Source organism: Nycticebus coucang, chromosome X, assembly GCF_027406575.1.
Source record: "Nycticebus coucang isolate mNycCou1 chromosome X, mNycCou1.pri, whole genome shotgun sequence".
NCBI classification, from domain to species: Eukaryota; Metazoa; Chordata; class Mammalia; order Primates; family Lorisidae; genus Nycticebus; species Nycticebus coucang.
In genome coordinates, this window is record NC_069804.1 from 17,908,201 (window position 1) to 17,915,243 (window position 7,043).

Consider the following 7,043-nt stretch of genomic DNA (forward strand, 5'->3'; position numbering starts at 1 on the left):
GTGAATTGCTTAATCCCAAAAGTTTGAGGTTGCTGTGAGCTATGAAAGTGAGACTCTGTCTCAAAAAAAAAAAAAAAAAAAAAAAAAGCAGAGTTGCTTAGGGATTCACAATGTTCTAAGACCAGTCAGGATGGACCACTGGGCTCCCCTTAGTTGTTAGCTCCCAATCCTTAATTAAGATTATGTGATGTGCTCTCGTGTGACAATCTCCACATAAATGGTTGTCTACACCTAAGAAGCACCGGGAAATCAAACTGGAAAATCCCAGGCATAAAATATAAGCTACATTGTCTTAATTTCCTATTTGATGACATCACAGCTTGGCAGTATCAGTAAAGCTGGGGCAGGGCAGTTGGAGAGAACTAGTTACCGTGCTTACCCAGGATCTTAAACTCTTCCCCTCCACAGCCCTGCTCTCTCATCACATCCTCCCGCTCCCACTGTCCACAGCAACAGTCTCCAGCTTTCACAGCACACCTTAAAGTCCTGTACCGTCAGCGTGCGACCTCCTCAGACACAGACGCCAAGTAGAAAGCCCTTTGTGCTACCAGCGGAGTCAGATGGATTCTTTCTGCTTCCAGTGCTCGTGCTCTTCCCAATCCTTCTGTGTTCACTTTTCATCCTCCCAGGCATTAGAGCGCCTCCGGTGCTGGTCCTCATTTACCTGATTCTCCTGCATCTGCAATCCCCAAACCTCCTCTACCTTTTATTCATCTAGGCTATAAACACCTTCCAATCAAACCCTCTTTTTGCCCTCTCTCTCATCTTGCCAGAACCAATTTTTTTCCTTCCCTTTTCCTCTAATTTCTTTATTATGCTCTTCCCTTCTCATCTCCCATTCATTTTCCCAACCACTGCAAGTTCCTTCAGACCCTACCTACCAAGTCCCTGCAACTGCTCACACTGAGGGGTTAGGGCCTTTTTGTTTTTTTTGAGACGGAGTCTGGCTTTGTTGCCCTCTGTAGAGTGCCATAATGTCACAGCTCACAGCAAGCTCAAATTCTTGGGCTCAAGCAATTCTCTTGCCTCAGCCTCCCAGGTAGCTGGTATTATAGGCACTTGGTACAATGCCCCACTATTTTTTAGAGGCAGGGGGTCTCGCTCTGGCTCAGCCTGGACTTGAACTCCTGAGCTCAGGCAATACACCTGCCTAAGCCTCCCAGAGTGTTGGGATTACAGGCGTAAGCCGCTGTTAGAGCTTTCTTATTGCTACTATTGGACTTCACATCTTCCTCCTCTTGGACAGTTTGCTCTTAGTCTTTTTTGTGGACTTGTCTTTTGGGCCACCTTGCTCGTTACATATTGCTGTTTTCCAAGATCCTGTCCTCAGTCTTTCCCCTCCCCTCCTCTCATTTCTCTTCCCTGTCCAAAATAAAAGGATCTGTAATTCTACAATAAAAACCCAGCTTAATTATTTCCACAAAAAATGCAAGTAGCTTATTATTCCTCCTGACAGAAATGTTAGGTACAAATGTACCCGGTCTTGTACCACTCAAATTGGAAAGTGCTAAATGTGTTTTTTATCTAAATGGCATTCAAATTCTGTTAAAATTTATGGTTTGGGGGAAAAATGTTCACGACCATCAATGAGGACAAAATTGGAATAATGTCAAGAATGAATTTCATACCTTTTGCATTAATAAAATTGCCAGAACTTCAAAGAAATAATAATATCAATATAAGCATATGAATGCTTAAGATTTAAGGCCCTTCCTATTGCAAAACTTATCCAGTGAAGTGAGAAAATAATTTTTAGGAAAACCTCTGAAGCTAAGAGAGAAAGATTTCAATAATTATCAAGGGTTCTCTACCTTTTCTACAACAAATTATTTTATTAACTTACATAAATCATAAAATTTAAGACTCAGAATTAGCAGGTTTTGTTGATATTACAGAAGCAAAAGAAGTAATAAATCATACTCTATTGTTGGGGATTGAGACAAATTATTTATTTATTTGAGACAGTGTGTCACTATGTTGCCCTTGGTAGAGTGTGCTGGCATCACAGCTCACAGCATCCTCAAACTCACTTTTGCTTAAGCGATTCTCTTGCCTCAGCATCCCAAGTAGCTGGGACTACAGGCGCCCACCACCACACCCAGCTATCTTTTTGTTGCAGTTGTTTAGCTGGCCTGGGCAGGGTTTGAACCTGCCACCCTCGGTGCATGTGGCTGATGCCATAACCACTGTGGTCTGGGCGCCGAGCCAAGACACAGATTATTTCAATGACAAATATTTATGGACAAAGGGTATTGCCTGCTAAAAAGAATAGAGCTTCAGTCAGAATTTTAGAAGTCCCTCTGGATATTTTAAATCAGAACTAAGACTCTGTATTCAGTTATCTTTGGAGAAGGCAATACAAGTACGAATCAGGTAAAACAGAGATTGTTTCCTGGGCACAGGAGTCAAATGTGGCCTGCAACCTAATTTTGTGCATCCTATGAGCTAAAGAAGAAAAATGTTTTGTGACAAGTGAAAATTATATAACATCCAAATTCTAGTGTCCACAAAGTTGGAAGACGGCCACACCCATTCATTTATTACTGGTCCATGACTGCTTTCTTGCTACAATAGCAGAATTGAGCAGTTGCTATAGACGCTGTGTGTCCAGGATATCCTAAAATATTTCCCTTTCAGTTAATGATTGCAAAAGTTTAAGGCCCCCTGAGGTAACAGATTGAAAATCCATTCTCAATAAATTTTATAATATACTGCCATTCCAAAATAATAATTAGCTGGGCAAAGTGGCTGACACGTGTAATCTCCATATTTGGGAGGCCAAAGTGTGAGAATTCCTAAGGTCTCGCATTGGAGACCAGCCTGGGCAACATAGAGAGACTCCATCTTTGCAAAAAATGAAGTAATAATTGTAAAGAAGTAAGTATAACATCTGAAAATCTAGACCTGCAGAAACATTTTGGAGATGATATTAATCGTCGTGTAGTGATTTTAATAGAAACGAAGTGTAATTCATTAAACACTGTATCTGGAAAATTTTTTTTTGAATTTGTATGCAATTGTTTTAGTTTGAAGATTTTTTAAATTGTTTTTTATTTTATTTATTCATTTTGATAGAAATGAAATGTAATTCTTAAATACTATATCTGAAAAAGAATTTTTTTAATTTTTATTTTCAGCTTGCTTGGTCATCATTCTTCTTCGTTTGAAGTACTCTTTTTTTTTTTTTTTTGTTCATTTTCTTTTTTTCTTTTTTTTCAATGATTCCTCTGGCGATGCTCTGTCCCGTTGTCTCCCCAGTAGCTGGGATTACAGACGCCCACCGCAACGTCTGGCTAGTTTTGATGTTAGTAGAGACGGGGTCTTACTCTGGCTCACTGCTGTTACATACAGGTCTCGAACCTGTGAGCTCAGGCAATCCACCCGCCTCGGCCTCCCACAGCGCTGGGACTACAGGCGTGAGCCACCACGCCCGGCCAACCAAAAGGCTTCACTTAGGGTCTTTAGCTTGCCCTTCCATGTGACGTCACAACTGTCAGCAACGTCTAAGTCTTGGAATCACGTGATTGTCTCGCGTGAGCCTCCCATGTAGCTGGGAGTACAAAGGCCCCCCCCAGGGCCGGCTATTTTTTTCAAGACAGAGGTCTTGCAATGGCTGTGGCTGGTGTGGAAGTTGTGAGGTGAGGCAATACGATGGGCCTTGGCCTCCCAGAGTGCTAGGATTCCAGCATGGCAGCCAAAAAATAAATTTAGGGGTTCCACCGAGAATCGAACTCGGATCGCTGGATTCAGAGGCCAGAGTGCTACCCTTACACCATGGAACCAGCCCTGTGACTGGCAGCTTTCCAATGACCCTTATATCTCTTTATGCCAGTGTGTGCCCACCTATTACTTCTCACTCATTTCATGGCACATGCGCTGATGGTTTTTTCCTTCCTGAGACATTCTACTTAGGATACTGATCTCTAGTTTCAGCCAAGTTGCTGCAAAAGACATTGTTTCGTTCTGTTTTAGGGCTGATTCATATTCCATGGTATATATGGCATCGTTTGAAGCGATTTGGCTTCAATCAACGATATTCTTGGGGGTGGTGGTGGTACAATTTCCATTTTATTGCCCCAAAGGATAGTTTTCTTCAGTCCTCAAGGACTCAACTCCTTCCCTGGGCTTTGGCGGAGGTCGTGGGGCAGCACCGGCACCTCCTATTCCGGGTGGAGGGTTTGGTCCTTGCCGGCTTCCCGAGAACACTTCCTGACTACCGTGCTGTCCATAGCACAACTCACACAGGAAGGTCGCTTCACAGAGAGCTTGGCAAGCACGGAGGCCTCCGAGATGCTCACTTCAGAAATAGCCCTGACAGTGGGGCCTCCACTTTGTTCCGATTGACGCTCGTCTTTAGAGCTTTGTTTCCAGGCATGCTCCGGGCACAGTTCGGGCAGCGAACGAGCTGCACATGGCCACGGCCCCTTTTGAAACGACTGTTGTTTCTTCTTCTCTTCGTCATCTTGGAAGTGAGGATGCCAAAGAACAATCAATAATATTCTTTTTTTTTTTTCAAACTAAAAAAGGCCACGCACTTTATTAAAAGTAAAAGAAACATTAACATGTACGGATGGCACATGGTGCCAATTTTAATCAATGATCTTCTAAGTGAGGTGTCAATAGCTTTCTTCAGCTTTACAAGAAAGAAATATTTCTATATAAAAGCTAGCAGATTAATTAGATGGAAGGAGAACGTTATTTAGTATATAAAACAAAATAAAGCAAAGTATAAAAGAGAGATGGATGAGACAAGAAATTAGAACGTCCCCTTTAAACAAATGTCAATTTCAAAAAAAAAATACTATTTCTAAAAACTGTTTAAAAGTGGATTTATTGTTTACTAACAAATGTGAAGACAAAACGCATAATATGGAAATCTGAAATTTGACCAACTGATGTTTGTGAATCTCTTTGGATGGAAAAAAACCAGCAACATTTTAAATTAAGACAAAGAATTTCATACAAAATTTCAACAAATGATTTTCAGGATTTAGGCATGAAATGTCATGAAAATAAAGGAAATGTTTAATATACTAAATTCTCATACAGAATTATAAGAGCCAAATGTCTTCAAATGTCAATGCTCTAACTTTAGCAGAAGTTGAAAGAGCTGTCATCGTGAACATCATAATACTAAGATGAATTATCTACAAATTGAGACTACAAGTTACCTAACGACTATCAAGCTCATGGTGTCACTGTTAGAAGAATTTGATGTTCTCTACATCACATCATTACTCACTCAGGGGCATTGTTTGGTAGTTAACAGCTCATGTCAAATAAAAAAACCACAACAAGATTTTCTAAAAATCAACCAAAAAATTAAATTAGAATTTGGTAAGTTATTCAATAAACCATTTTAGGATGTGTAAATATATAGAATTTAGAGAATAAAATGAATTCTATGTATTTCAATTTTGATAATATATAATATGTATTGATTTATCCACATATGTCTCTATCTCCCTTTCTATATATTGTATTCTATATCCACATCTCTATATTACACCTGTTAAATATTTTGACCATTGCCCCCAGGCACAACTAACATTCTATACTGGTTTTCTGTCCTGGCCTCACCTTTTGGATGGCACACATGAAACTGACTTCCCAGCTCTGACCCTGGCTCCAGACAAAAAGAGTTCCAGTAGTCCCTGCAGCTGGCTGCATTGCCTCAAATTGCCTGGAGACACACTTTTTTCAATTCAGCCCAGGCCTGGGGACCTTCCTTCCCTGGGACAGCAGTGAAGAACACTCCCACTTCTGTTGCCTAAGTCAGTCTCACGGCCTGGGTAGTTCAGGGAAGTGAGTTCTCACCCTTTTTGCGGCTATCAAAACTTGCTTCCCAAGTGGGCATGGTGGCTCACACCTGTAATCCTAGCACTCTGGGAGGCTGAGGCAGGTGGATTGTTTGAGCTCAGGAGTTTGAGACCAGCCCAAGCAAGAGTGAGACTTCATCTCTAAAATAGCTGGGCATTGTGGTGGGCACCTGTACTCCCAGCTACTTTGGAGGCTGAGGCAAGAAGATCACTTCAGCTTAGAAGTTTGAGGTTATTGTGAGCTATGAGGCCACGGCACTGTAGCCAGGGCGACTGAGTTAGAGTCTGTCTCAAAAAAACAAAAACAAAAACACACACATACAAAGGTTATTTCCCAAGAAGTATCTGAACTCTTGGCCAATGTGCACTTTCTCCAAGGACCATTTTCACTTTGTCTTGACTTCACTTACAGAAAGAAAAGCTTTATTTCTTTATAGAAGAATTTCAGGCATGAAAGGCAGGTGGGGAAGAATTTTGGGAGCTAAAGAATCTAGAATGGTAACGTTTTATGAGTCCATCTGCAGATCAAAAGAGAAAACTTGAACTTTTCACATATTCTTTGTTCTTTGAATGGATCACATGCCTGTACAGGCTTCAGCAAGATGAAGTTGCTGTCTGATACACTGCCTGTTATGTTAGCAATAAAGTCATACAGTTTACTGGAAAAAGGCAGCTTGCAAAGACATCTGTATAAGCCAGCTTTAAGAATCATATTCAAGAGGTCAAAAATTTAACATGGATTGATAAACTGGCCATAACTTGAAACAAATGACTATGTCTGTATCATCAATAGCCCCTACAATAAAAATAATTGCTAACATTAATCAGATGCTTCTCTGCCAGGCATGGTGTTTAGTATTACACATCCACTGATTCATTTACTCCTCAAGACAAATTCTGGAGATAGGCACTGTTTCTAGCCCAATTTAAAGATTTTACAGCATGCTGGTATGCTCTATTTGAATGCCCCTCCTAACCCACTATGGACCCATCGGGACCCTGCTCTGGGCTCTGGATTCCCTCACCCTCTGGATTCTGTATGGGTTCAGCCAATGAGAGTCACCACGGGTGATTGGAAGGTAACAGGGAGGGAGAGACAGAGAAAGAGAGAGAGAGATTGGGATACTTCTCCTCAGGTCCCTTCCTGCTCCACCAGCATGGCTATGGCAGCAGTATCTTCTGTCCAGTATCCTGCCCTCCATAGCCCAGTTCCTCCTGGAACCT

General features: G+C 41.4%; 1 non-coding gene across 1 annotated transcript; it reads right to left on the minus strand.

The window, feature by feature from the left end:
* Positions 1-3,711: 3,711 nt before the first annotated feature.
* Positions 3,712-3,782, minus strand: TRNAQ-CUG (transfer RNA glutamine (anticodon CUG)). Its single transcript has one exon. It is a non-coding gene; the product is annotated as a tRNA-Gln (tRNA).
* Positions 3,783-7,043: the final 3,261 nt, after the last annotated feature.